General features: G+C 47.9%; 1 long non-coding RNA gene across 1 annotated transcript in view; it reads right to left on the reverse strand.

Annotated features, from left to right (window-relative positions):
- Positions 1–26,680, reverse strand: part of LOC309643752 — a 29,820-nt gene extending 3,140 nt beyond the window's left edge. The window contains exon 1 of the long non-coding RNA XR_014254054.1: positions 1–26,680. This is a non-coding gene — a long non-coding RNA (uncharacterized lncRNA).
- Between the last annotated feature and the right edge of the window lie 712 nt (positions 26,681–27,392).

Genomic DNA, 27,392 nt, shown 5'->3' on the forward strand with positions numbered 1-27,392 from the left:
TTTCTTTTGAACCACCTCCGTGTGTGGCAGTATCAAGTCGGGAACGTAAGAGAAAAGATCCCTTGAGAAGCAGAAAGCTGTCCTGTTTTTGTACCACTGGGGTCCCTGGTTCCCTGGTCTCCATTCTGTCGGCTGCAGCCGCTACCTTCCAGCCTGGACAGTCCATTCCTCCCGGTGACTCTGTGTCATCCAAAGTGCAGGAGTTGCCACTGTCCACCACACCTGCTTTACAAAAGGTTGGCCATGGTGCCTGGGGAATGACCTTCCCTGTTCTCAACAGATGCCACACGCCCTGATTTAACCAATTCCTATCAAATCCCCTACCTCACACCAGACATCGTGCTTGAAACGGAGATTCAAAGATGGTAAGACCAGGGCCCTGGCCCTCCGGGAGCTCCTGGTCTGGGGCAGTGTTTCTCAAACTCCAGAAATATAGTGACTCCTTTTAAAGGACCAAAAAACCCCTCGGTCACCGGGTGTTGTTTTGAACAAGTTCTGTTTGTATAAACACAGCTAGGAGTCGACCTTTATATGTTTATAGCTCCCACATTTCTATAAAACAAAAACAGTTTTCCGGATTAGGTGTGAACCAAACTGAAATCCACTAAAGTTCAAGTGTGTGCGCTGATGCTTTGCTGACGCACATGGGCCCCGGTGCTGGCAGCCGGGCAGATCCTGGTTAGTTTGGCCGCATCGCTGCCCAGCTTGGGGTGACTCAGCCCTCCCACCGGAGGCCTCTGTTTGAACTGCTGTGAAACTTTCGTTCATGCAGTGCTCGCTGATGTCATTCAACCTTTCACTCAGCCCGAGTTCACTACTTGCGTATCGTCGGCCCGCATCTGCGAAAGCAGAGCTCCACATTCCAACGCTGCCGTAAACACAGAGGCGGCAGAGCTTGGCTGTTAGGAGATTCGCCAGGGGACAAGGAGTACGGAAAGAGAAGCCTCTTCTTTTAAGGTGATGATCACAGTGAAAACAGAAAATGTTAACTTTTTCTAAGAAAAGACACAGACTGTTAAGTATATATCCTGGGATCCGAGTCTGGGAAATGTCAATGTAGCCACCATAGCTGGCATTTTCCAGGCCGTTCCCATTTCAAATGCTCTGCTTCCTTGTCTGTCTGTTTGCTACTCCAGCTTCCTTTGGTTTGAAGAAAGATGGCCTCAGACTTGAGTTCTGACCACCAGCCTTGAGTCACCTGTTTTGTGCCTTTGCTCACTCCTCCCTTCACCCTGGAAGGCTTCTGTCCCTTTATTCCTGTTGAAATTGTCTTCTCCTTCAAGGAGACCAGCTCAGATCGCACTTCCTCCAGGAAGCCCTCTTGGCCGTTGACTTGGTTCTTTTCCATCACGGCGCTGACCTTGAGCGGCCGCGTGTGATCTGCCCATCTCCTGCTCTGAATCCCGTCTTTGCCCCACGGGATGAGGCAGTGTCTGCACCCACCAGGTGCTCAGTGCGCCTTTGGGATTCAACTGGATTTGCGGGTCCCTCTTCTGCATCACGGATCAACCAGGGAAGGAGTGAAACGCTGCTGTGGGAACGGGGATGGCTGCCCCTGTGTCCCTAGAATGAGTTTAATATAACTTTGCAACACTGACGTGCTGAGGAAGACCCAGGAAGAGTCCTGAAGAGGGGCAGACCTGGCACGGGCTGTGTGTCCGCACGTGTGCGTGTGTGTGTGTCAGGGCGAGCATCTTTAACCGTGTGCTGGAGGGCATGTACCTGCTGGTGGAGGTGAGGACAGTGAGACATTCTTCTCACCCAGGGAGGTGCCCCTTCTCAGGTTCCCCCCCGCAAATTCCTTCCCCATTTTTTTCTCCTCCTTCTTCCGGCGGGACTAGTGGTAAACAAAAGGGGCGGTGGGGCTCTCTAGAGGATCTTTCTCATTGGCCGTGTTTAAAATGAATCATATGAAATTATTTACTGGGTGAACCCCTTTGCCGCCTCCTCTGATGTGTGGTACCCTAATCACACCCTTGGGGAGTTGCCAGACACAGGGTGCTTCTGAGCGCCTCTTCTTCCCAAATGGTGTGATTTTATCTCAGACTATTCATTACACTCCATGGCGTTTTGTTTTTGTTTTTTTAACCGGTATAAATAAATCAATTATTTAAGGCAATCACTTTGGTCATTACCAGCTGCCGGTTTGCGGTGGAGAATCTTAGCTGTTCTCGGAAGCCCCGTCCCCTCCCAGCACGCGGTGCAGCCCTGCCCTTCAGTGGGACACTTTATCATCACGCGTCCTGCTGTGGCCAGCAGCTTTGAAATCAGTCACCAGGCGCCCCTCGGAACCCAGAGCAGTGCGGGCTGCATGGAATTCCCGCAGGAGGCCTTTCATCTGAGAAGGCGGGCACAGTGTAGGCTGAGCAGGGATCCCAGGGCAGCCGTGACGCCTGTGATCTGCGCCCCCTTCAAAGGGGGTCCCCAGGGGAAGCCTCTCCTGCCTTCCTGGGAGTCCGGGCGGCATGTTCTCTGAAACAACACTGACACTGGTAGGGCAAAACCAGTGGGATCTGTACAAATTAGCATTTATACCATATTAATGAAGTGTTAATTGCTCTTGCAATCTTTTTAAGACAAATTCTTCTAGTCCTGTTTGCACTGTCCAGTACCCAGTGCAATATATTCTAGCCTGTCCATTACTGTCAAAGTCATCATCAGCGTGTGCGTGGATAAGTAGCGTCTTTCACGGCAGCTCTCCACTACACACTTGACATCTTTTGGGGGAATAAGACTGTTCTAAGCCTGTTAGCGCTGTTTTAAAGTTACGGTGCCTCCCAAGGAGAGGGGCATCGGAAAGGATGCCGCAGTGACATCCTTGTGTAGGCTTTGCGTGGACGGGATTAGCCAGCTGGCCCCGAGCAGGCGGCACCGGTGACCCCGGGAGGCTGGGAGCTGGCTAATGCCATTGGAAGTCCTCCTCCTCGCCCGTCTCCTCTCTGCTTTCTGGGTGCAAGAAGCACTGAGCAGCTGGAGGGAGGGGGCCACACTGGGGCTTGAGGCAGACGCAGGAATAGGTACCCCGTGTATACTTAGCAAAGCCTCCTCCCATGTTTCAAACCAGCCAGAACAAGTGAACAGAAGCTCTGATATCAGAAAACCATGACTATAGATAGCCCGTCATCCCCCAGGCTGTTTGTGCCCCGACGTCAACCCTCACGGGGCTGAAGGCTGCCCCGGCCACAGTAGTGGGTCTGGGGACATGGGAACCACGGCCCGCTAGAAACCACTGCTTCAGAAACCACAGAATCTAACACACAACAGCCTGTCTTTGTTTAAATGTTTGGATATTTTGTTCATGATGGATTTTGGCGTTAATTTTTATTTTTAAAGTTATTGCCTTAAAAATCATGTATCTTGATGACCGAGATTCCGGCTCCTTTTTCCACGGTACCTCACTTGCTGTACCCTAATCCTGGCCCTGAGTTGAAAAGGCCATTGATTCGGTAGCAGAGGTGACAGCCCTGGCGTAGACAGAGTATTGCCAGAGCAGTTGGGGATTCTGGGTCTTTCTTGGACTTCTCATCTTCTTATACGTTTGGGGAAAATTCCAACATTTTTGTTATCTTTGAGGGGCAGGTCATTCAGCTACGTTTTTATAGAGGGTTTTTATAGAGGTAGCTGCTTCAAATCTCCTTAGATATAGGTGGGGTAATTATGAATAATAAAAATCATTCTCCAGATAAAATTAGAGTCATCTGAACACGTGTAACGTTGAAGATGAACTGTGGATTTGGGTCATGTTTGGGTTTTAGTTGGCTCTTCCCCTTTTTAGCTGAGTGATCTTAGACTTTGATTCAAGACCTTTGAGCCTGTTTTCCTATTGGTAAATGAAAATAATGCCTATGTATAGGGTTGTTATAAGGATTCAGTAAAACAATCTGGGCAAAGAATCTGGCATACCTTAGACTCGATAAATTTCTAGTTTCCCTCTTCATCTGAAAAAAAGACCTGTGTTTACAAATGAATTCTGAATTCATGCCCAGCAAATGGTCATTTGGTCTTTTATTTATTCAGTCACACAGCTAGCAGACTCTAGTTGCTGAAGGTCACTGCGCTTCCTGAGGCCCCAGAGCCCCAGGATCCCAATGTAGTTTCAAGCTACAGCAGGACCTCTGCACCCCGCCTCCCCCAGTCATTCCCGGCAGAATTGAGGGCTCCTTAGGGATGCGGGGCGGCCCCTGCTCTTTTCCCTGCAGCATCTCCCTTCTTTCCTCCTTTCCTGCCCCAGCTCCTTGGGGAGACCTTTGCGCGTCACAGAGCTTCTTCCGGGCTTCATGATGGCTCTCTGGGGCAGCCCATTGCTCTAGGGGGAGGGGCACACCAGTGAGGGGGCCCCGTCACCGTGTGGGGTGGTCCTCGGTATGTCCAAGTCACTCTGTGCTCTTGGCAGGCGTCGGGGGAAGCTGCTCTCCAGGTTCGGGGCTGTGGTCTTGCTGTTTACTCTAAAACCGAACCCCGTGTCGTAGGACTCCCTTAGAGGCAGATAGGACAGGCTCGTGGTCCCAACCCCCAGGTGCGATCCCCTTGGTATTTGCTACCTCTCAGCTGGGGGCGGCCACCGGGTCTAGTGCCAGCCAAAGGGCTGAGAGGAAGCAGAGTTTGCTTAGAGTTCCTGAAAACTTGTGCTGCAGGGTGACTTCCTTTTTCTTTCTGATGGAACACACAGACACGGTGGGTGGGACAGTTCTCACCAAACGCAGCCCATGACCGGGTGGCCACGGCAGTCTCAGAATGCGGCCACTGAACCAGAAAAGTGAGCCCCTGATTTGTTTAAGCCACTGCGGTCAGGGCTGCTGTCACTTTCAGCCAAAAGCCTTCCTCTCTGGTACACCACCAACTCCTGCGATCCAGGGAGCACCTGAGGACCTTCTGGAGGATGAACACGAGGCCAGGCCCGTCTAGTGCTCTGGACGGTCACCCCTGTGATCTGAGGCAGCCGGGCTCCTGGCCTTCTCTAGACTTCGGGTGAGTCAGCCTGCTTTCTGATGCACACGGAGCCCTGGAAAGTCCACCTCACCTCTTAGCCGGCCCTGCCCGGATGTGTCAGTTACGGCCACAGACTTCGCTGGTGCTCCAGCTGGGCCCCCTGTTTCTGGAACTGCATTATGACCTCTTGACTGGGAAAAGACACGGTTTCCGCAGAGTAAATACCTGAAAGGGGGGTGAGGTAGGCTTTGTGGACACCACTGTTCAACGCGAAAATATGACCTTGTTCTAAGAAATTCTTAAAAACCTACTCTTATCCACTTAAAGTTTGTTGATGAGATGACGAACGGTAACTTCTGTAAAACTGGAGGGAAAAGGCATTGCAGAGACGGAATAAGTCATGAACTGTGATTTTCAAGGAAGGTGCCTTCCAAATGGATTAAGCACGTCAGAGGGAGGGGGTCACATCCTGTCTACTTTGCCATCACGCTGGGAGGCTATGATGCAGATGTGGGGGTCCTCGGGCTGCTCCTTCAGTGTCCCTCCCTCTTTCATCCTATGGCACCGCCTGGCCCTGGGGTCCCTCTGGCCTCCTTTGCTCCTCCTTCTGGCTGGGTCCTGCCCATCACCAACTGTTGGCAACTGAGCCGATCACTAACGTTGCCCCCAGGTGAACACACAGCTGACACGAACTCAGTTTCCCGGTCATCACTATAAGTTCTAACTCAAAGGCATGAATAGCATTGCAGGCACCAGGACAGACTTGATGGGGCTGGGGGGCTGATGGGCACTGTCGAGTGGTAGAAGAAGGACATGTTTATCAGACGGCACAATGCATAACCCCCTTCCAAAGTTCTGGTTATATATAAGGGTGACATAGGTTTATCTAGAATAGCTCCTGATGAATCTGCTTTTTAAAAAGCTCCAGACAAAAACAATCTTCTGTAGGTTGTGCAACTGCGGGAGGCTAATTTTACAGCGAGCCATAAATTGATAGACAGGAGGCATCACAACCATGGGGTAGAAGATGATCTGTTCAGAGACTGAGGTTGGCAGCTAACAGGACATGACTTGCGTAGCCAAGAGGCTGAGGGCACTCGGAGCAGATACCAGGAAAACAAGCTGGGGGAGGGATTCCAGCCAGAGGTCCGGTGGCTTAGTCCAGGGCCCCAGTTGAGCTTGGGAGAGAAGAGGCCCTGGAAGCCGACCCAGCTGCACTCTCTGGGGGAGAGCCTTGTTGAAGGGACTCTGGGGAAGGGGGTGCTTCCCGAGTGGAGGCCAAGGCAATTATACGGCTCAGGCACAAAGGACCATGCCGCCCACGACCTCCAGAGAGCTCAGACAAAAACAGAAACAAACCAACAAACCAAAACACCTCCAACACTTCACTGGTCTAGGAAAAGGGGCAGAACAAGAGGAAGAGCCCAATCTATGGATTTTTTAATTTCATCTTTACCCCTGTGGTTTGCCTGCCTTTGTTACTTAAACTCAACATCGAGACTTGAGCGATCACACCATCGGGGGTGGGGTGTTTTCACTCTGCTTGTCTCCACATGAAGCCCAATGCTTTGTACGTGCGGCGCCCAGGGGTGTTTGCTGATTGGATGGGAAAGCTCACGTCGGCAGGGAGGCTGGACTGAGAGGTCTGGGGTCCAGGAGAGGAGACCCCCTACTCCTCTCTCCTGCTGCTGGAGGCACTGGCTTCTGGTTTGGGAAATTTCCTGCTGTAGGAGTCTTTCTGTCCCCGTAGACTCCACCCTCCTGCGACAAACGGGAGAGAGACAAGGGATTTCACTTTCTGGGCCCCACATGTGCCTCTGGGGCTACTGGCCCTAATCAAGGATTATAGCAACAGAAGAGAGATGATCGGGGCACATTTTCTCATCGTTTTTCATGAACTGTCTTCTTTGGGAACATTTGGACACCATTCCAAGTGTGATGTTGAATAAAAGTGAAATTTTACTTGATTTACTTTTTAAAATGGGCCCCATTCGTAGAGCTCACTTGTAAACTGAAATTAACCATTCCCTGCCTGTGGCCTCCACCGTACAAGCTTCCATCACAGCATCAATACGCCGGATTCACTTTGCTGTCCTTTTCATGCCCCCTCCTCCCCCCATAAGATGGGGACATCTTTTTGGCATCTACACCTTTCCCAGCACCTGGCACACACGTCAACTCTCATAGACATTTTGCTGAAAATGATTCCAATGCTGAAGATTCCTTTAAAGTGTATCTTTCATATATGGTGGGAAATAGATGCTTCAATTATCTAGCTATTTCAAACCAAGAAATTCACCTCGACGCCAACTGTCTCTGTGCATAGGGCAAAATGTATTTTTGACCTGAAGCATATAGATAACTACCCTCTGCTTCCATGTTGCCCAAATAAACATGTCATTGGTCTTTCCAGGTACAGTGTAGCCTGTGGGTGATACTGTGTGAAGCACTCACAAAATTAGATGCACACATAATTATAATTCAACAGTTCACTTTGGCTGCCCCCTCCTCCGTGTGTGTGCACGTGTGTGTGTGCCTGTGTGTGCGCTGTGATCAGACTGACAGCTGGCATGCACATGGCATGACATGTATTGTATTATGTGGCAGCTCTCTGCCAGGCTAGTCCCCGAGCCTCTTGCTTCTCTGGGTTGCAGATGCTGTAAGAAGTAAGATGATGTACAGAGGGTTACAAAATCCTGGAAGCCTGATACAGAAAGAGAAAAGAGAAGCCCGCATTTTTGTTTAGCAGTGTCTTGTAGTAATTAAAATATTGTTAACTTGATAGAAAGTTGGGTCAGAGTGTAAATTTCACAACGTTAAATCAATTGGCACTTAGTGACTGCCTTCTCTGATGGGTGCAAAGATGAATCAGGAATGGAACCTGTTCCCAAAAAGCTGATAGTCAATGAAAGAAAAAAAATACAGATAGATACAGATATATAGAGACAGGTAAACAGAGAGCCGATAGATACAGTGTACAATTTAACTGAGTGTTTATTGTGTGCCAGGCTCTGATGCCTTAGTCATAGCATCACAATGAATCTTCATGGCCCCCTGTGCGGTAGGTAATATTACTGTTACTCTTTTATATCTAAGTAACCGAGGCACAGAAAGGTGACAAAACGTGTGAAGGCGCACATAGTTAGTAAGCAGGAAAGCCAGAATCCAAGCCAGATTCGATGACCATGAAGTCAGTGGTTCCCCCAGGTGCCAGGTGGACACCGTGTCATTTGCACTTCTGCCTTTAGCTCGCTCAGGACAGGGAAGTGGGGGAGGGCAGACGGGCCCCTTCTCCCTGGCAGCAGCACCAGGGACAGGTCCTGGCCCATGGGGACAGAACCAGGCACGGACTGCCCGAGTTCCCCAGTCTAGTTATGCAACGTGACCATGTGTTGGCGGGACAAGGGGTTTTAGAGGACATTTTAAAAATTGAAGTGCCGGTTAGAATCAAGTTTAATCAGAATCGCGAAAGTTAGAACCTGGTCAAGGTTAAGGGGCGGTTCAAACTTCGGAAGCAACCACATGAAGTTATGAAAGGTTAAAGACTGATCCGTTTTCAATTAAAATAACATTTTGGAGTCAGAGTACAGGTTCTTTGGCAACAATGTATCAGGTAGGGTAACAATAGAAAAACTGAGGTCACAAAGTAATTAAATCCAGCTGACTGCTTGTTTCAGATAAGTGGAAACACTAAAATATATATGAAAAGAAGGCAGCTAGAAATCCTTTCCTTATGTAGTCACGCATTGTTTGCATTCATGGGCTAAATAATCCATGCTGTTTTTAAGAGGGTCTTGACGTAAGCCCACCTTGAGAATATCAGGACTTTGTTCCGCTGCTTGGTTTATTGATGGTATTGGATTTCCTCTTTCCAGAAGATAAGCTCATTGCTATGAACAGGTAGTGTCACATAAGAGATGTTGTTGCCACGAGGTGATTACAGATGCTTGAAGACGAGGTGGCAGTTGAAAGAGGCCAACTGAATATGGGGCCCAGCCCGGCACGATGTGAAGATGCCTGAGAAATTGCAGATGTGGGTCACAGAAACCGGAAGCTTCCTTGTCCACTCAGCTGAGGGACTTTCCATTCTGGGGGAGTAACGGCACCTTTGCAACCTCCTGGTAAAGCTGACATTAAAAAATGATGTCTACACTCCAGCAGGGCTGTAAAAACTGACGCAGGAGGACTGCTGGGCAAAAATGTGGCAGCCCTGATTTACTACTTAATTTCTGAGAGCCGGGAAGTTTCCATAAAGAGGAATGTACAGGAAAAAGTGCTTTCATTCATTCATTCATTCATTCACTTATGCACTGAAGCACTATTGAGAGTTGAATTTGTGCCTAGTGCCTGGCAAGACGCTGGTAACTCCCAGAGACACAGGCTTGGTCCACTGCTGCCTGTGGAGAAAGATGGTGAGGCACATGGGGACGTGCACAGGGCAGTGCAAATGGCAGGCACCCTGACGTGGTCATTAGAATGAAAGGGCCAGGGTCCCCAGAGGGGTCCACGGAGGAGTCGTTGAGCTGAGTTTTGCAGACCACGCAGGTGACTGGAGGTGGTGTGGAAGGGCTCTCCCAGCACATGCAATGTCCCTGATTTGTGTATATTCCGCTCAGTCTCTTGCCTTGCTAAGGTTTTCTGTTTTGCTTGGGCTTAGGATCACAGAATTTGGGATCCAGTTATTCTCTGGTCTTGCCTCCCCAATTAGATTCACTTCCTCTGTAGGGCACAGGGCATGAGATTGGGCACAAAGACAGTGCTAAGTTGGGGAGCAATTGGAAATGTGTGGATCTTCACTTCTAACTATGAAAAGCAGCTCCATCAACACCACTTTCTGCCGGGAGACTAGTATCAAACACTGTAAAATTCAGTTGTTAGTGTTTACTAGACACAGGACCTTTTTTGTTTCAGATTGAAGGAGATGGCATTCATTTGCAATCATTCAGGGAGCAAGCAGTCAGAATTTTAGACTGTTTGAAAGAGTTACAGTGGCACAGCTAAGACAGAAACGTTGCCTTTCAGAGTCTTCAGGGAGCTGCAATACTGAATATTTAACTATGACTTATTTCCTGTAACAATTATTTTGTGAGTGAGTGCTTCCGATGTGCTGAAACAATGTCTTCCCTGATGCATTTTGACACTTTCCCCCCAAATACTGCTTATAAATTTAAATTGCTGTGTGAAAGAAGAAGAGGATTGCTGGGCAAAGTTAAACCTCAGTCCAGTATGAATGATTTCAAATCAGAGAATTCTGGGTTAATGAAATTTTACCTTGGGTCACAGTAATAGGTTTTGCTCTGTCAAAATGTGAAACATGCTTGGGGAAGGGGGCGTGGTGGAGGCAACATTTTGGAGGATTGATGGGACCAATGGAAAACAGTTCAGGGAAGTTCTATTTCTTTCCCAGGGTCCATGCAAAGGACATGCTTGGGGGGAGCTTGGGGGGCCTGAGCTCTCAGCCGCCTGCTTTTTGCATGGTGTCTGCAGCTAAGGAGCGGCAGAGTCAGAGCCTGGTCTCAGGGAAACGCAGGACTTTCTCAAGACCCGTCAGCAGGTGTGCTGAGCCCAGAAGGGGGACTGGCTCACTCTATGCTACACACACCGTGCAGGCTCTCTGGAAGCCAGCTGTCCTGCTCACGGCCTGGCAGTGACCGTGCCCAGCTCTCCTTCCCTCCCATGAGCATCTCCACAATACTTTCCTCATTAAGCACGTTAGGCTCCGCCCCCAGCATCTTCGTCATGAGATAACGGGACTAAGCAAGAGGTGTGAGATGCTGGGGACCCCTCTCTCCTTTAGATTTGCATGAAGTATGGCTCAAGACGACTCAGGTCTATTTGTTTTTTTTTTTTTTTTTCTTTGATGAAAGGATTCAAGATCCAGGAGTAAGAAATGTACTAGCTAATAGAAGAAAATTTTGCAAGACAATCCCCCTCCATTTTTTTTCCCCCTCCATTTTTAAAGCTCGTGGTCACCTTGATTTCAGATTTTTAGGGTGCTTTTATTTTGGGGTGGGGCTGGGCTGGAAGAAAGCTTGTCTCAGATTACCTGACCTTGAAGAAACAGACAAGGGCAGCGCCGTGGAATCAGTCTGTCGGTTCTGAAGTTCTGCAGGAAGCTTTGAAGTCACCAGCACGCATTGTCTGTATATGATCGTCACCTCTTTTTCAACATCACCTGATTGGAATACAGATTATTTTTGCCATGCAGAAACACTTGGACATGGGAGGCAAGGCTTCACTTTCACTTTTATGGCTCATTTTTAAAGGGGAGAAATGCTGATGAGCACCAGCTGACGGTTACCTTGGGATCATATTGTTGCATCTCTAACCAGCTTGTGCACCTCTTGCTAAATACTTTCCTGTTTGCAGAAGCCCGCTGGTGTGGCGAAAGAATTTCACAAGAGCCCTGGCCCATTTCTCTTATAGTTCTTCCCATATTTTATCGTCTGCTTCTGCTGATAAGAAATGCCTGTGTAATTTGGGTTAAACCACATCAGGGAAGAGTCAAAGCACTAAGTCCAGAGAGACCTTCTTTTTAAAAAAAGTACATTTTGGCTTTTATAATCTAGGTACACTTTGTCTTCCACCTGAGGGTTTATTTCACAGAGACACCACTCAGAGCCCTGGGGACCATGCTTGCTCATTTGCCTGGGCAGGACCCGTTAGCACCTTCTCTGTTTGCTCTCAAAAATGTCCTGCTTTGGACAATGTGTATATAATACAGGCACCACACTCAGAGTGTACACCCTGGTGCACCTCTGGCTCACGGAGATTCTGAAACACTCCAGGTTTCTCCTGGTTTCTACAGCGCTCTTACTCTGCATTTTCAAAGATGCAGCTTTACAGCTGGTCCCGTGTGGGGAAACAATCCCTTTTATTTCGAGTTCTTCGTGGCATAGTGACCAGTTATTTTGCTGACCCCGGGCTCCTTTAGAAAAACAAACAAAAAATGTCAAAATGTACCTGATGCTTTTGGACCAGTTTTCAAGTGCAAACTTAGAGTAGGGAAATGTGCTTCCACAATTTCTCAAGCCCTCGAATACCTATGCGGTGGGGATAAAAGCCATCTTTCCAGCAACATTCATGGGGGTTGGGGTGCGTGTGGACAGCCGGCCAGACCAGGGGCTGCGTGGTGTGCTTCCCTCCCCAGGAGTGGTGCCGCGTGGCCACCATGCTCTAACGGAGCTTGTTACCCTAGCCTGCCGTCTGTTGCAGTTTTATAATGTAATTTCCCCAGATTCCTTAAGGAATGTTTCATCACAAAGGCTTGCTCTTGCAATGCCCGGGGGAGTTGCTCTGTCTCTATTTTCCCCTGCACTTTTTATTGCCCCAGCTTTAATGAACTTTTCTTGGCTGTTTCATCTGTCAGTGTTTAAAGTCCACTGGTGAATGTTGGTCGGCTTTCTCTGCCCTGAACTGGACTGTTCAGTGGCAATTATTGTTCTTAATCACCATGAGAAATTCGAGGGAAAGGTGAACCTTCCAAAAGTCTGTCAATACAGCAGCAGGAACTGAGTCTGGCAGAAATGGGAGGGGAGGAAACGAAGGTCCATTCTATTCTCCCGAGACAGAATGTGGCATGCACTGGAACGGTCTATGGAAATAAAGCCAAAAGGAAAGAAAAAGAGATGCCACACTGATTTCTCCCTTTGCTGGTATTGTTTATACGACACAATTGGCATTTGATCCATTCACTGCTGGGTTAATAAATCATTAATGGAATGCCTACTTTAGACCAGGCAATGCCTAGGCTTTATTGCAGGGACTTCTAGATAAGCACACATAATTCTGGACTTCAGAGAACTCTGAGCTTAGTGGGATGACCAGCAATGAAAGGACTCTTAGAGAATAGTCTCTGAAAGGGGAGATAGACCTGGGGAAGGCCCGGAAGCTGACGCGCCAGCAGGGAGCCGGCTAGACTGGGATGAAGATGGGCAGAAGACTGTCTTCCTGGATGACATGCCTAGGGAATCAAAAGGAGTTCAGAATGGCCACAGGAAAGATCTGATGGGGAACCTACGGGAGATTCATTCATTCTTTCATTCATTCACTCATTCATTGCTTCTTTCCAGCTGTTTATGGAGAGCCTGCTCTGTGCTAAGTAGGTGAAACCCACATTTATGAAGATGCGGCTAGAAAAGCAGGAGAGATCATAAAGGGCCTTGAGTACAGACATTAGCCATGGAGAGCCTTGGGAGGGCTTAACCAAGAGAGCGATCTAATTAGATCTGTGTGTTGGCTGTTGCGCGGGAGACATGTTGGAGGGGGGACCCAGCCCAGAGGCAGCGGGGAAGGACAGAGGAGAAACGGTAAGTGAATGGTAGTGAGAGTGGGAAGGGGTTCATCCCATGCGATGTTTTATTTGTGCATCAGGTCTATTTAGGGTTAGAAAATGAAGGGCAGGTCTAGGACGACCATCTGGGTTCTCTCATGGGTAACAGCTGGATGGTGATGTTACTCACCCAGATCGGGGAGGAAAGACAAAAGATTGAAGAAAGATGATGAATCCAGTTTTAGATGGATCTGGAAAGCTGGAGGCGCCTGTCAGAATGGCGAGAGTTACAGGGTAATGCCCACAAGACCGCTGGGCTACAGGGTTGACCGTTAGGAAAGAGAGATGGGCCTTGGGTACAGACTGGGGGGTTATCAGCTTACAAATCATGGTGAGGGCATAGGTGTGAGTGAGATCACTTAGTAAGAAAATAATAACTAATAAGAATTAAACTTTGTGAGCACTCACTCCGTGCTAAGCGTCCTGGGAAGCACCACCCATTTCATCTTCAGTAGAATCCTACGAGATACTATTCTGAACCATTTACAGAGGAGTCGTTTGAGGCAGAGAGCAGTTAAGTAGCTTGCCCAAGGTTGCACAGCATCTTAGGAGCGTGGGGGGAGGCGCCCCCCAGGAGGCTGAGGAGGAAGTGCTGAGCCAGGGCAGGGAGTTGAGCAAGCCGATGGGGCAGGGCCACTCTCTCCTCGCCCTGACTCTCCCGGGTTCCTGGTCTGATAACTGCCCCAGTAGCTGCTGAATGTTGACGCCCTCCTTGTCGGCACAGAGGCCACAGCGCAAAAAACCACTCAAAATACCCCTCGTGCTAAGAGAGCGAGGCTGTGTGCTCTGGATGCAATGCCTGCAGGGCGTGGGACTCCCTCCTTCAAATCCCCAGTAAAGGGAAGGAAGCTCTGGATGTGGCTTTGTGACCTCCCGAGGCTCCCAAGACTTCAGCCCAAACTAACCTCCCATCCCAGCCTGTTGAAACCCCACTCATTCCTGGAGGCTCATTGAAGATGGCAACTTCTCCGGGAAGCCCTCCAGATTGTCCCAAACAGGGCTCCTCTGGCCTCCACACTCCCCTGGTGCTTTGCATGAGCAAATAACTTATCACAAATTCTTTTCCACTGTTGTTTGTGTCCCTGTCTTAAAGTCCTGAAGGGCAGAAACTATACCTTTTTTATTTGTGTGCCTTGCAAGTAGTAGGTGCTTAGTAAATGCTTGTATTAGTTGGTGCCCAATGAATGGATTTGAATGGAGGGAGGAAAGGTCCTGGAAACTTTTTTTTCTTCCTTAACTTTCCCTTTTCTGGTTGATTTCGCAAGCAGGCTCTCCTTGCAGACTATCCTTCTGATGTTTCTTGGTTTCCTCTCTCTATATTCCTGGGGTTCTTGATTGTTTCCTCGTCTGTGCCTTCATTGGCCTGACATTTATTAGAATTAGCTGTGTCTCTGTGTGTCTGGGACCCCCCCCTAGGCTCTAAGTCCGTGGGGACTGGGTTCTTATTCTCCCTGAAGTGCCAAGTCAGTGGCAGTAAGGTAGGGGTGGAATTCTAGTCCCCCTGAAGCCCCTCTCCAATCTTCCCTGGCCCATCTCCCCCACACAGACCATTCTCCCTAAGCCAATCAGCTGCGCCCTTTCCTCCCATCCTAATGGGGGAAGCAGGGGGCCCAGCCTTGCTCCCTGTGCCCTCTGTGCTTCTTCTTGGTCTTCCCAGACCCAGGCTCACACATGATGTTATGACGATATGGGCTTCAGCTCTGATCAAAGCTGAAAACTGCAGCTGAGACCTGAATTGGCTGATAAATGAGCAAAGACTTACTTCAGCTAGTTGGGCCAGAGTCAGTAAATATGCAGTGCCAAGAGCCTTTGCCACAGCTACAAGTCAGACCCTCTAAGCCATTCCTCAAAGAGTGACACACCGTGGTGGGGGGGAAACAGGTGCATTGCCCAGGTAGGATGATGGTTAAGGGCTCCTGGTGACTGAGAGGCAGGCGGTTGCACTTGTCATGTTGATTTTCTGCCAGGTCACTTCCACTCTCTTGATAAAGAGCATAGGATGAGGTAGGAAAAGAGCAAAAGCAAAGGAGAGAGCATGCACGTTTCTGTTACTTATTTCCAATGTAAACATTACGGGCAAGCTCATGAGGGTAATATTCTCAGTGGAAATAACGTATTTCCACTGGACACAATGCAAGAATGTTTTGCTCATGGAATTTTCACTCAACAATAGGGAAAAAAATTGTTTTCACACAGGCAGTTTTGGCTCCAAATATGGCTTTGACAAGTGTTTCCCCAAATGCCACTAGGAGTGAAGCATGCGGCTGCTATGGAAATTTCAGAACTCTCCAAAGAACCCCAAATGCAGTTTTTAAAAAATATCACTGAATCGCATATTTAAACCGTGCTTTCTATTGTTATTAACATTGGCGTATGATAATTAGAGAAACCTCAGAGATCTCGTCGAAGAAACATGAAACATTCATTTTGCTGCTGGACTTTTCTGCACTTTCATTTAGCATCATGGCGAAATGAGAACAGTCTGTTTGGCTAGTTTCACATCCTATTCATTGTCAGTTTTACTTTCTGGGCCGAAGACATTGATGTTTGGGTTTTCAGAACAGAAGGATGATCTTGAATTTGAAACTCATGTATCTTTGTAGCATTTTTGTTGAAGTCTCACCTCTGTTCTCTGCATCCCAGGTCAAAAGCTGTCCACGCATCTCTCTCTTGATCTGATGTGATTTCTGGTCAGTTTAATGCAGTTCCCTTACAGCCCGCCATCAAAATCAAAGAAAGGCCATGTCTTCTATTCTGAGTCACAGTGTTATCAACTCAGCCCAGTGATGCCATCACCACAGGGCTGGATGCAGTTGGTTGGCTCCGAGAAGAAGACAATTGTGAGACCCTCCCTCTTATGCTCATGCTGGGGACTTCCACGGGGCCTTGAAATTTAGTCAAAAATGACTCAGCTTTCTCATGGTTTTATTTTTCAAGCTCTTTTTTTCTTTTTTCCACTCAAGCCTGATATTGGTTTTCTCTCTCTGTTCCTTCTGGTTAATCTTATTATCTTCGAAATGTAAAATTAAGCTGCTCAATTTTAAATTAATTTACATGCTGAGGATTCTTTTTAGGTGACTTTCTGTCATGATGACATTCAGCAGGGAAAGATCTGCTGAATTCTTTGAGTCCATTCTGAGATGAATTGACAATTCGGTTTACGCACATTAAAAATCTGTATAAAAATCTCCCCCAATGTTCCCATTAACTGAATAGTGTGGCTTATTGAGGGTAACTTGGACATTACTGTTAGGATAGAAACAGGAGGTCTCATTTGTTTTATAGGCTTTGTTATGTACCCATCACAGACAGATAGGTAGTGGGATCAAGTAACTGAGTGAGAATAACTTTTCATTATAAAAGAACTTTTCTTTCTCAATTTTTAGTGTTACACCTATAGAACTTTGACCCAATTTCACCTTTTCCCAATCACCTGAATTAGCATTGTTACTGGGATCTTTAGTAAGCATAACTGTACAAACTAGATTCAACTTTCTTTTGACGATTGAAGTGTCAGGAAGTTCACTTTTTTTTTTAAATTAATTTTTATTGGAGTAGAGTTGATTTACAGTGTTGAGTCAGTTTCTGCTGTACAGCAAAGTGAATCAGTTATACACACACACATGTCCACTCTTTTTTAGATTCTTTTCCCATCTAGGTCATTACTTCCCTGTTCTACACAGTAGGTTCTTATTAGTTATCTCTTTTATATAGAGTAGTGTGTATATGTCAATCCCAATCTCCCAGTTTATCCCTCCCCTCCTTTCCCTCTTGGTAACCGCGAGTTTCACTTTGGTTAAGAAGTTGGGAGGTGGCAAAATCTGTACCTCATAAAAAACGTTCCTATCTCGAAGCTCAGGAAGTATTTTCAGTGAATTGCTGGTTCTGGGGAAAGCTGGAGAGGAGAGTGATGATTCTGGACGTAACTTCATCCGTGCTGGGTCTACCTGGGAAGCAGACCTGCTCTGCAGTCTTCTGTGCAACTTTAACAAAGACCACGCTAGAATTCAGCTGTTTCCTTGATGGCTTTATCCGGTATGTTGAATAAGCGTGGAAATTCATGATGAATGGAAAGGCTGGCTTAGTCTTTTCACGTTGTCCGGTTACTGGAGAGGTAGGTCTCAGGTACCTGTGTCTTCCTCGGTGCCCAGGGTAGGCAAAGCATGAAACTGGGGCTCCACCTGCATCCCGAGGCTGTGACCTATTCAGGGATGGGGCTGCCTGGCCCCCGGCCCCAAAGCAGGGAGCAGGGGGCCCAGATACAGTGTGGGGTTCTCCAGCATCCTTGGGCTCAAAGGCACAGAGGCACATGCTGGAGTTTCTGCTGGAAGGGCAGGCAAGGGGGCGTCACTCTTAGGAGGCGCCCAGAGCACAGGTCACTTAGCACCAGTACCCACCCCATGTTCCCTCACAACATCCGCCCCCCCGGGCGCTCCCATCCCCTCCCCGGCTTGGCCCCTTTCCACCCAAGCCTGGGTGAGGCCTCCCTCCCTGGTTGCTCTGGTCTCAGAGCCCTTTCGCGGCCTAAATACGTTCTCTCTGGTGCACAGGACCTCCGGTGTCACTGCTCTCCAGCTCTTCCAGCAGCCTGCAGGCTGGAGACGCCCCCCTTTTCCAGCCAGGGCTCCAGGAAACCACCCAGAGGGCTTCCCTCAAGCTCCGTCTGCCTGTCCGGTCTGCAGCTGGGGGAGGAGGAGTGAGGGGTTGCCGATTGGAGAATGACTTTCCCCAGAAACAGGGGTGAAAAACCCCTCCAGGGGTCCACAGGAGCGGTCAGTCAATTGTCATCAGAGCAAATGGGCATTTGTCAGCTGGCCTGAGAACATTTTTTCCACGGGACATTACAGTCCGAAATAAAAAATATCTACTAACAAATGCACTTTTAAAACAAGTGTTTTTTTTTGACCACTTACAATTTTTAAAGTTAATTTTGGGCTGTAAAATAACGGAACTGCATTATAGAAGTTGGAAAAGGAGGAATGTGCATGCCCACCCTCCTAAGCCATCTACTCTTGTACTTCTCATCTCATTTCTTCCCTATGCATCAGTATTTTACATTGCTGCGATCTTGGTGCTGATCAAACTTTGCATATTGCTTTTTTTTCCTTGAGGTTTGGATTCTAGGCCCATTCGATGCGGCTATGAATCCCTGCGACCCAACAAAGATAGCGAGTGAATAGCCTGCCCCTGAATGAATGGGCTGTGAGTCACTCAGGTCGTTGAGACACCGTCAGTGTGAGACCTGGGAAGTGCCTATCGTTGGAAGTTTCATTAACAGCCTCATCCAAGTTCTAAAAAGGGAATGGAAAAATTAAATGTCAAGTCACAGGAAGTGGAAAAATCAGGGTGTCTTGGCGTATCCTCGCACCTAATTAGGCTACTGGCAGTGTCAGCATCACCGGCTAGAAAGTATGGTCGTACAAGAAACCTGGGATCTGGGAGTGTGTTTTGGTGAATTTCCTCTCATCTCTTCTCCCCTCCTGCCCAGCAAACCCGAGCTCCTCATTCTCTCTCCCCTTCTTCCTGTTGCAGCTTTTCGTCTTCACTTGTGCACCTGGGGATCCAGGCTATATAACAGGAGGGGGTCTTAAGACAAGTGGGTTTGTGAGTGCTGTTGCTCCCCCTCCCCCTTCCTCCCTGGCTCCATCCTCAGAAGTTGGCATAAAGCTCAAATATGGCACATTTGCCTAGATCTTTTCTCTGATTGCCTGAGATATTGCATTATTTAGTAGCAGAAGCACTGCCTTTTCAAAAACTATAATTTGGGTGCAGAGCCTTGTACACCCAGGTGGCATTTGGGGAGCATTGCTTTGGATATTGTTTTGCAATGAGCCTTATTTTCTCGGGGAGCAGAGCTGCTTCCTGACATGTGAGGAGCTGGTCTGGTGACTTCTGCCTATCTATGATCCAGGAGCGGTGATCTAGCTGGATTCCGGTCCTGTGGCGTTAAAAGCTAAATCAGACCCCGAAGTATACAGAAGGCAAGAGGCGTCCCTAGTCATTGTTGGGGAACACAGGGAGGGAGGGACAAGAGGGGAGCTTTCCTCCAGGGAGGTTCAGCAAATGTCTTCAGGACAAGGGAAGGGACCGCAGGCAGTGGCTGGTGGCCCGTGACAGGCACTGTGCTAGGAGGTGCGCTTGGGTCATCTTACATCCCCACAGCAGCCTTGCGAGGCTGGAGCTAGGATCCCATCCTGCTGATGAAGGAATGGCGCTCAGGGAGGGTCAGCCCATCACTCTGCGGCTAAGGGGCAGAGCCGAGCCTCCTCCTGGGTCCGGCTGAGTCTGCTGGAAAGGAGTCTGTGGCCGGCTTCCTCCTGTGTGCCAAGCAAGGGGGGAAGAGGAGGAAGGGAGGGGAGAGACATCTGGGAGCAGTGACTGTGACTAAGGGCATACCCGGCTCGTCTATTCTCAGGGAGGCTGCTGATTTCCACTCTGCAGAGCCATCTCACACCGGTACTGATGCAGACCCGTCAGCCACAGCCTTCTGGGGTTGGGCGTCTGGATCCTGAAGCCCCACGCACTGCCCAGCGCGGCTTTTGCACTCTTTTCAAAAACAGTTAAACGTGATCCAACTGTGGTCCCAGAAACAAATAATTTAAGACCAATTACCCACCGAAAAGGTAATGTCATTCGTGGGCTATGTACAGTCTCTCTCACATTTTAAAGCGCAGAACAAAATAAATCAAGTCAGCTTAGAATTTAATAAAGCTACCCTGACACGCATTTTAAGATGTTGACCTGCGTACTGCAATGAAGCTAAACTTAGAGATGGAAAATTAGGAGAAAACCACCTATTTATTTACTCACCACTTGACGGTGAACGCTTGTCATATTTTGGGTCGGTCTCTGGATAGTTGACATGTATCACCTGACCTATGGAAACCATAAAATTTACATTTTCTGGAGTATCTTGCCTTTGATGAACTTTCCTCTATGCTCTGTTTTAAGAGCTTTGTTTCCTTTTCATCTTATTTCTTTACTAAATATATATTTCTAAGGTTTTGCACTTTTCCTTTACGGAAACAACTTGATTTCACCGTGGTTCTTTTTGTGTTTTCAGGTTTACTGTAATTATTGGCTGCCAATTACTCTTCGATTAAGGGACACTCTAAGGCTTATTTTAAGAGCATTTCTGCTCATGAAACTGACACAACAAAAAGGCCTCCGTGATGGTCAGGCCTAAACAAGAGACATGCCTGCTCTGAAGGCCGAGTGGCTTCTTTCTTTCCAAAGCAGTGTTGAACTCTGCAAAGAGGCAAGGATGAAAAATGGCCCTCTGGCTCCTGACGGGAGAGTGGAGATCACTCACTAAATAGTGCACTGAAAGTGGGGGCCCAACCCTTCATCAGAAGGGAAATTGTCAAAGTGAGTGTTTCTCTCTAGGTAACCAGTTCTTAAATTTTGAACATTGTAAACGTAGACCGAGTATCTGAGGAGGGCTAATGGAGAGCATAAGTCATTCATTAATTTGTTTGTTCTTTGAAAGATTTGTCTGTTATCGAGTTGATAAAACCAGAGGTCAGATATTCACACATCTTTAACTGCAACTCCACTGCGTGGAACAGTCAGTCCTTAAGAGAATAGCGGCCTGTGGGATCAGGCAGCATCTGAATTGACTCATCGGCTGAGTTATTTAGCATCTCTAAGCCATCAGTTTCCCTGCCCTCAAGTTGTTTTTACTCAATGGAGATACAGAGAACAGCCAAACAAGGACCCAAATAAAACACGTAAATTCACAATTGGGTAGGTGCTTAGGAGGCTGCAGCAGGACTCTCTAAGAGGTTAGGGAGATGGAGAAAGCATCTGGAGGACGTGAGGTTGAGCCGAGCTGAAGGATGGGTGAGAGCTGACTGACGGCGGGGAGGGGAGGAAAGGGGGCTCTCGGCCGAGGAAGTGTGTGGGCAAAGGCCCTGTGGTCAGAGGGAGTGAGGCAAGTGTGGGGGCTGGCCAGTGTGCTGGGAGGGAGGGCAGAGACCAGGACATATAGGGTCTCGAAGACCAAGGTCAGAAGTTGCATTTCTTAAGAGCGCTGGAAAGCCAGGCGCCCATTCCTGTACATGCGTGAGTGTGCAGGCAGGTTGGGGGGGAGTGGTAATCAGGACTTGTTGTGCATTTGGAAGGGTCCCCGTGACTCCAGCTGAGAGAGCCGAGTGGATGCAGGAAGTCTAGAGGAGGGCGCACCACTGGGGTCCAGGTTAGAGCTGCCGGCAATTTGTGCAGGGGGGCGGTACCGAGATTGGAGAGAATTGGATGGGTTTGACAGTATTTTGGAAGTCACCGCACATTTTGGTGATGGTTTAGTTATGGCCCTTGGGAAGAGTGAAGGGGAAAGAATGACCTTCACTCCAGCCCCACAACTGGGTAAATGGAAGCCATCCCCAAGCCAGCCAGGGAGCGCTGGGAGGGGACAAGGATGAGGAAGGGAGACCAGGAGTTTGGGTTATGCCTCAGGCATTTGTTTTAAGCTGCCTTAGAGATGTCCTAGGGAGAGGACAGCCAGGAAGGCGGTTGATGCACGTGGAATGCAGAGCCTTGGGCTGGAATCGTACATTCTGAGTTGTCCATGCTGGGAGGGGCTGAGGCTGAGGTGTGGCCGAGCTTTCCCAGGCAAAGAGCCCACCGGGAGAGAAGGGGAGGGTCTGGCCTTGAGCCTTGAGGGGCTCCAGTGGCAACTGGCCTGGGGAAGGTCTTCGAAGTGGCAGAGAAGGTGAGGCTGCAGACGTAGCAGTCAGACAGAGAAGTTTTCTGAGCTGGGAACGTGGTGGGCTGGGCTGAATGCTGCCCAGAGGTCAAATGAGATGTAGGAGGAACATTTTTGGTTGGATTTAGGGATAGTGAGGTCATTGACAATTTTTGGTCACACTTGGATTTTGTAGAACACAAACTTTCAGGTCACATTAGACAAGATTGTTTCAGATAGAAGCAGGATTAAATGAGATCATCTCAGCAAAGCACTGGTGCATTCAAAGCACTCAAGTCCAGGGAACTCTCTCTCTTATTTTCTATAAGAAGGAGAGTTCCTGTTGATATATCAGATGTCATTGCCCTTGGGACTGTTGACATTCTGGGTGGGATGAATCTTGGTTATGTGGCTGTCCTCTGCATTGTAGGATGTCTAGAATCATCCCTGGCCTCTACCAGGTGCTGGTATATCCCCCCCTCAGCAGGAGTGACAACACAAAGTGACATTATCAAATGTCTCCTGGGGGCAGAGGGCAAAATTGCCCCTAGTTTAAATAAAATAAATTTTAGAAATGAGTTCGATAGGCTCATATTTTTTCTTACTTTTAGAACCAAACAGCTGTAAGGGTTTGGCATCCTTGAAGTAGCTATGATGTCACAAATATAAGTCACAGGGAGGGAACAAAAATCACTGATTTAGTATTTGAACGTCTTAGTTGCCACCGAATATGCAGCTACTGTGAAAGATAAAATTAAAAATATGGATGGGCTGACTCTAAATGTTTTCTAGTTCTTTAGGAATCATGAAAGCAGACAGTTTATGTCCTAGGGGAGAAACAAGCCAGCTCTCCCTGGGAAAGGCACAGTCCGTACCTGGGGGTACAATCTGCCAGTTGACCATCCCCCGCACTTCGGGGCTTATGTTTTGTAACAAATTTTGTTAATATTTATGAAGAGATTTAATGCCCTTTGGTGTTAAAAAAAAATCTAAATGAACATCGCTCATAGGACAGTGCCCTATCTCCCAAAACATATAATCTCCTTTCTGGGGGTTGGCAAAGTTTGCAAAATACATCTCCTCCATGCCACACACTGACTGCAGGATTTATCTCTGACACCCTGTGCTATTGAAGTTCTTAATGCCTTCCAGCTGACTTCAGCAAACAAATTTAACAACCTAGTTAAAACCAAATAGTTTTATAGAGATGCTGTAACTTCTTTTTTAAGTTCTAGCAGGGCAGATTTAGACAGGCAGACAATAAAAGTCCTGTAGTTGCTCATATACTATATATCACTGCAGAACACGGGCGCATAACTCCGACGCCAAGGCAGCCCGGGATGGCTGGCTTCTGGAATCCAGGACTCCTTTTGCTGGTCACTCTTTGGTGCCAGAACAAAAGGCATTTCAGCTTCCTGCTATATTGCAGCATTGCGGGACATGTGTTTAATGATTTTTTACCCTAAATGAACCATAACAGGAATGTACTAATAGGCTCTGATGATTCTGTGACAAAGGGAGAAGCTTCCCAACAGGGTGGCATGGATTTTATTTTCCTGCAGAAGCCGTTCCCCCCGGAACAGGCGCTTTAGGCTGTTCAGGTCGGGCAGTTCACAGAACAAGGCTCCTGAGCCTGTGGGCGAGGAATCCCAGGCTTTGCCTTGTCTTTCTTCTCTGAATTAGTTTCAAGAATATTGATTGATGATTGATCGATTGATTATAAGGAATTGGCTTTTGCAATTATGGAGTCCCATGGTCTGCCGTCTGCAGGCTGGACGCCCAGGGAAGTTGGTGGAGAAATTCAGTCTGAGTCTGAAGGCCTGAGAACAGGAGCACCAAGGACAGGAGGGGATCAAGGTCCCAGCTCTGTAGTCAGGCAGAAAGGGCCCAAGTCTCCCCTTCTCCAGACCCTCAATGGACTGAATGAAATCCCCTCTACCCCACACTGGGGAGGGCAAAGTACTTTACAGAGTCCACCAATTCAAATGCTGATTTCATCTGGAAACACCTCGCAGATACACCCAGAAAGAATCTTCAGCCAAATATCTGGGCACCCTGTGATCTAGTCAAGTTGACAGATAAAATGAACCGTCATAATGGGTCTTTGGGGAAAGCTGTTCTCATTCTAGGAATGCTGGGATTTCTATCATGGAATGAGGGTATTGTTGCTGAAGGGAACCCGTAGAGCTTCAGATGCAACTAGCTCATGGGACAGAAGGGAAACCAAGGCTCAGAGTGAGGTTCAGAGCGACGACGTGAGTTGCCCTGAGTCTCACACTAAGCGCGGCAGAGCGGGGCCAGGACCTCAGTCTTCGGAACCCCAAGCAGTCTACTCATCCCACTAGCATCTTGGGTTGATCCCTGGGCCTGGCCCCCCAAAAAGGCAAAATGCAAAATGGCGCAGGAGCTCTGGGCTGCTGGGCAGGCCTAGGTGGCTGGGCCTGGGTGGTCAGCTGGTTTCACTGTGGCCAGCGGTGGGCAGTCCCCTGTGACCGAACTGTGACGTGATAATGTTGCCTTCTTTGTGCACCACTGAGCTATCCCACCCTTTCTCTCCTTTTTCCATCGTCTTTGCCTTCTTGTTATCTGCCATTCATATCTTAGGAATTAGTTTAGTTACCTCTCCCAGGGGATGTTTGCCTGGGAAACCTTTTTCCTCATTGGTTTCCAGCATTGATTTGAGCAGAAGCCCCCAGAGGCTCCCGCAAAGCCCTGTTGTGTGGGGTGAGGTTCTCTGTGTCAAGATCCCCTGCAGAGCGGGGGTCAAGGGGGCCTCAGACTCGGCGGACCTCGCAAACTTCCCCTCAACCTAACCCACCGCCTAGAAACCTGGGAAAGCCTGTGGTCAGAGCTCCTGACCACAGAGGGGAGGGAGCCTTCCTGTTTCCGGTTCTGGAAGATGGTGCCCATTGGGAGCTTCTGCAAATGACCCTGAAACGGCTCCCTGTGCCCCAGGCTGGGACGTGTCCTCCAGGAACAAGAAGCTACCTGTGCTGCTTTTGCCTGAGCTTAGCAGCTGGAGCAAAAGCACAGAGGATGCTGGCAACCTCTGCAGGCACCCCTCCTTTTACGGCGCTTCGCAGATACTGCATTTCTTACAAATTGAAGGTTGGTGGCAACCCTGCCTTGAGCAAGTCTTCTGGCGCCATTTCTCCAACACCATTTGCTCACTTTGTGTCTCTGTGTCATGTTCTGTTAATTCTCACAATGTTTCAAATGTTTTTTTTTATCATTGCTATATTTGTCAGGGTGATCTGAGATCAGCAATGTCACTACTATAACTTGCTGAAGGCCGGGATGATGGTCAGCATTTTTCAGCAAGAAAGGATTTTTTAAATTAAGATACGTACATTGTGTTTTAGACATAATGCTATTGCATACTTTATAGACCACAGTAGAGTGTAAACATGACTATTTGTGTGAGTAAAGTGTTTTATTTTTCAATAACTACATTCACAACATCTATAGCTCTCTTTAATCATCAAGTATGTTAATGTTTCAGAGCATCTTTCTCTCACTAGGTAAGGTTCTGAGAAGGAACATAATAATTATATGCACTGGGAATTGGAAAAATTCACGTGATTCACTTTATTGCAATATTTGCTTTATTGCAGTGGGCTGGAACTAAACCAGTTTTATCTCCGAGGTCTGTCCGTATAATGATTTTTCAAAGAGAACATTAATTTTGTGTCTCTATGTTTAGAACCTTTAATGTATTTAAAGAAATATCCTCTTTACTTTGCAAGTGTGAAATTCTTGCAGAGAAGTTTCCAATTTGTTGGTTTCATTTATTCTGAGGCTCTTTGGTATTTTCAAGTAAGTTTTTAAAACCCAGCGAATATTTACTGACTGTGGAACACAGGCTACCTATTGTGGAGATTCAATGGAAGGTGTGATACAGTCCTGCCTTCATGGGGCTTCTAATCTAGGAGGAAAGAGAAGCTGAAGCCAGGAGATGTCAGCTGCTGATAAAGTAGCCACAATTTAAATAATGATGATTTCCCAGAGCAGTTTAGGAGCCCGAGGTCTAAAGCGCTGTGGTTTTGAGGGGAGCGGCGTTTGTCTGGGACCCCGGGTCTGAGTCGATTGCTTAGTGGGAGACGCACAGAAAGGTCATCTGCGTTTGCACCTACAGTGGCAGGAACATGCTTTTCCTTATTTTTTAAAATTTGCTCAATATTGGTTTCATCTTAGAATTTCAAACGATTTTATCCACAAAAGTCTTGTGCGGGAGCTTTCTCGGAGGAGACTGGGGATTCCCTTCCTTCTCAGGAGGTTACAGGAACCTAGAATCCGCGGGGTGGGGACTTGGACAAAGCCGACGGCTGAGGTCGCCGCGTGCGGGACAACAGCTGCTGGGGTGCCACCTGCCACGTGGCAAGGCCAAGTGGAGCTGGCGGTCATGATTGTCCCTGCCTTCGCCAGCCTCTACCACTGTGTCGCATACAAGGAAGACGGGGCCCAAGACTGCCCGTCCTGTCACGTGTATCGTGTGGCCCCCCCTGGCCAGTGTCTGTCTTGGAGGATGCGAGTACTGATGGCATAGTCATGCTGATTTTCAGGTTATAAAAAGCCCCATTTTAGGACTGACTGCAAAGCCAGCGTGAAAAGATAAAGAAGCTGCAGGGGCTTTCAAGGCTGCACTCAATTTTATCGAGAACATTTCTTTCTTCTTTTATTTTTTTTCCCTTCAGATCAAGATAGTGTGTTTTCCTGTAAATGCTAAAAAAAAAAAAAAAAAAAAAAAAAGAAAAAGAAGAAAATCAACCTTTTTTTCTTCCCCCTATATACCTCATAACCTATTTTGATGTCCTTGCTCCAGAAGCGTTCTGAAGCGGTTACCCCCGGGGGATGAGAGTGAAATTACAAGGACAGCGTGATCATTTGGAAAGGAACTCGTTCCCTCAAAAGTGAGAAACAGCTTACTGTATATAGCACAAGGAACTCTACTCAATACTCTGTAATGACCTGTATGGGAATAGAATCTAAAAAAGCGTGGATATATGTATATGTATAGCTCATTCACTTTGCTGTACAGCCGAAGGTCATGCAACATTGTAAATCAACTGTACTCCAATGAAAATTAATTTAAAAAAAGCTGAGCATCAATCAGTCAACAGACTTACTGTGATGGAGACATTGTGTAAGATGAAATGGTGGATAAAACAATTTGAGCAGTAAATAAACCAACGTTTGAAAAGACAAAAAAAAAAAAAAAAAAAGAAAGTAAGCAGCAGTTGCTTCTGATCTAACCCGTTTCTGGCGCCATTGTGCTAACATTTACTTCTTTGCATAAATGCCTCCTCCAGCCTGGGCCTCCGCCCATGCTTCTCGAGAGCACTCCCGCGTCCCCGGGACCCAGGCTGGAGACCAGGACTCCGCGTGACTCCCCTTCTCCCCGGTCTCTGTCCACACCAAGCAGCTGCTGAAACCTCACCCCTCCAGCCT

This window comes from Balaenoptera physalus (genome assembly GCF_965194825.1).
Source record: "Balaenoptera physalus genome assembly, chromosome: 15".
NCBI lineage: Eukaryota > Metazoa > Chordata > Mammalia > Artiodactyla > Balaenopteridae > Balaenoptera > Balaenoptera physalus.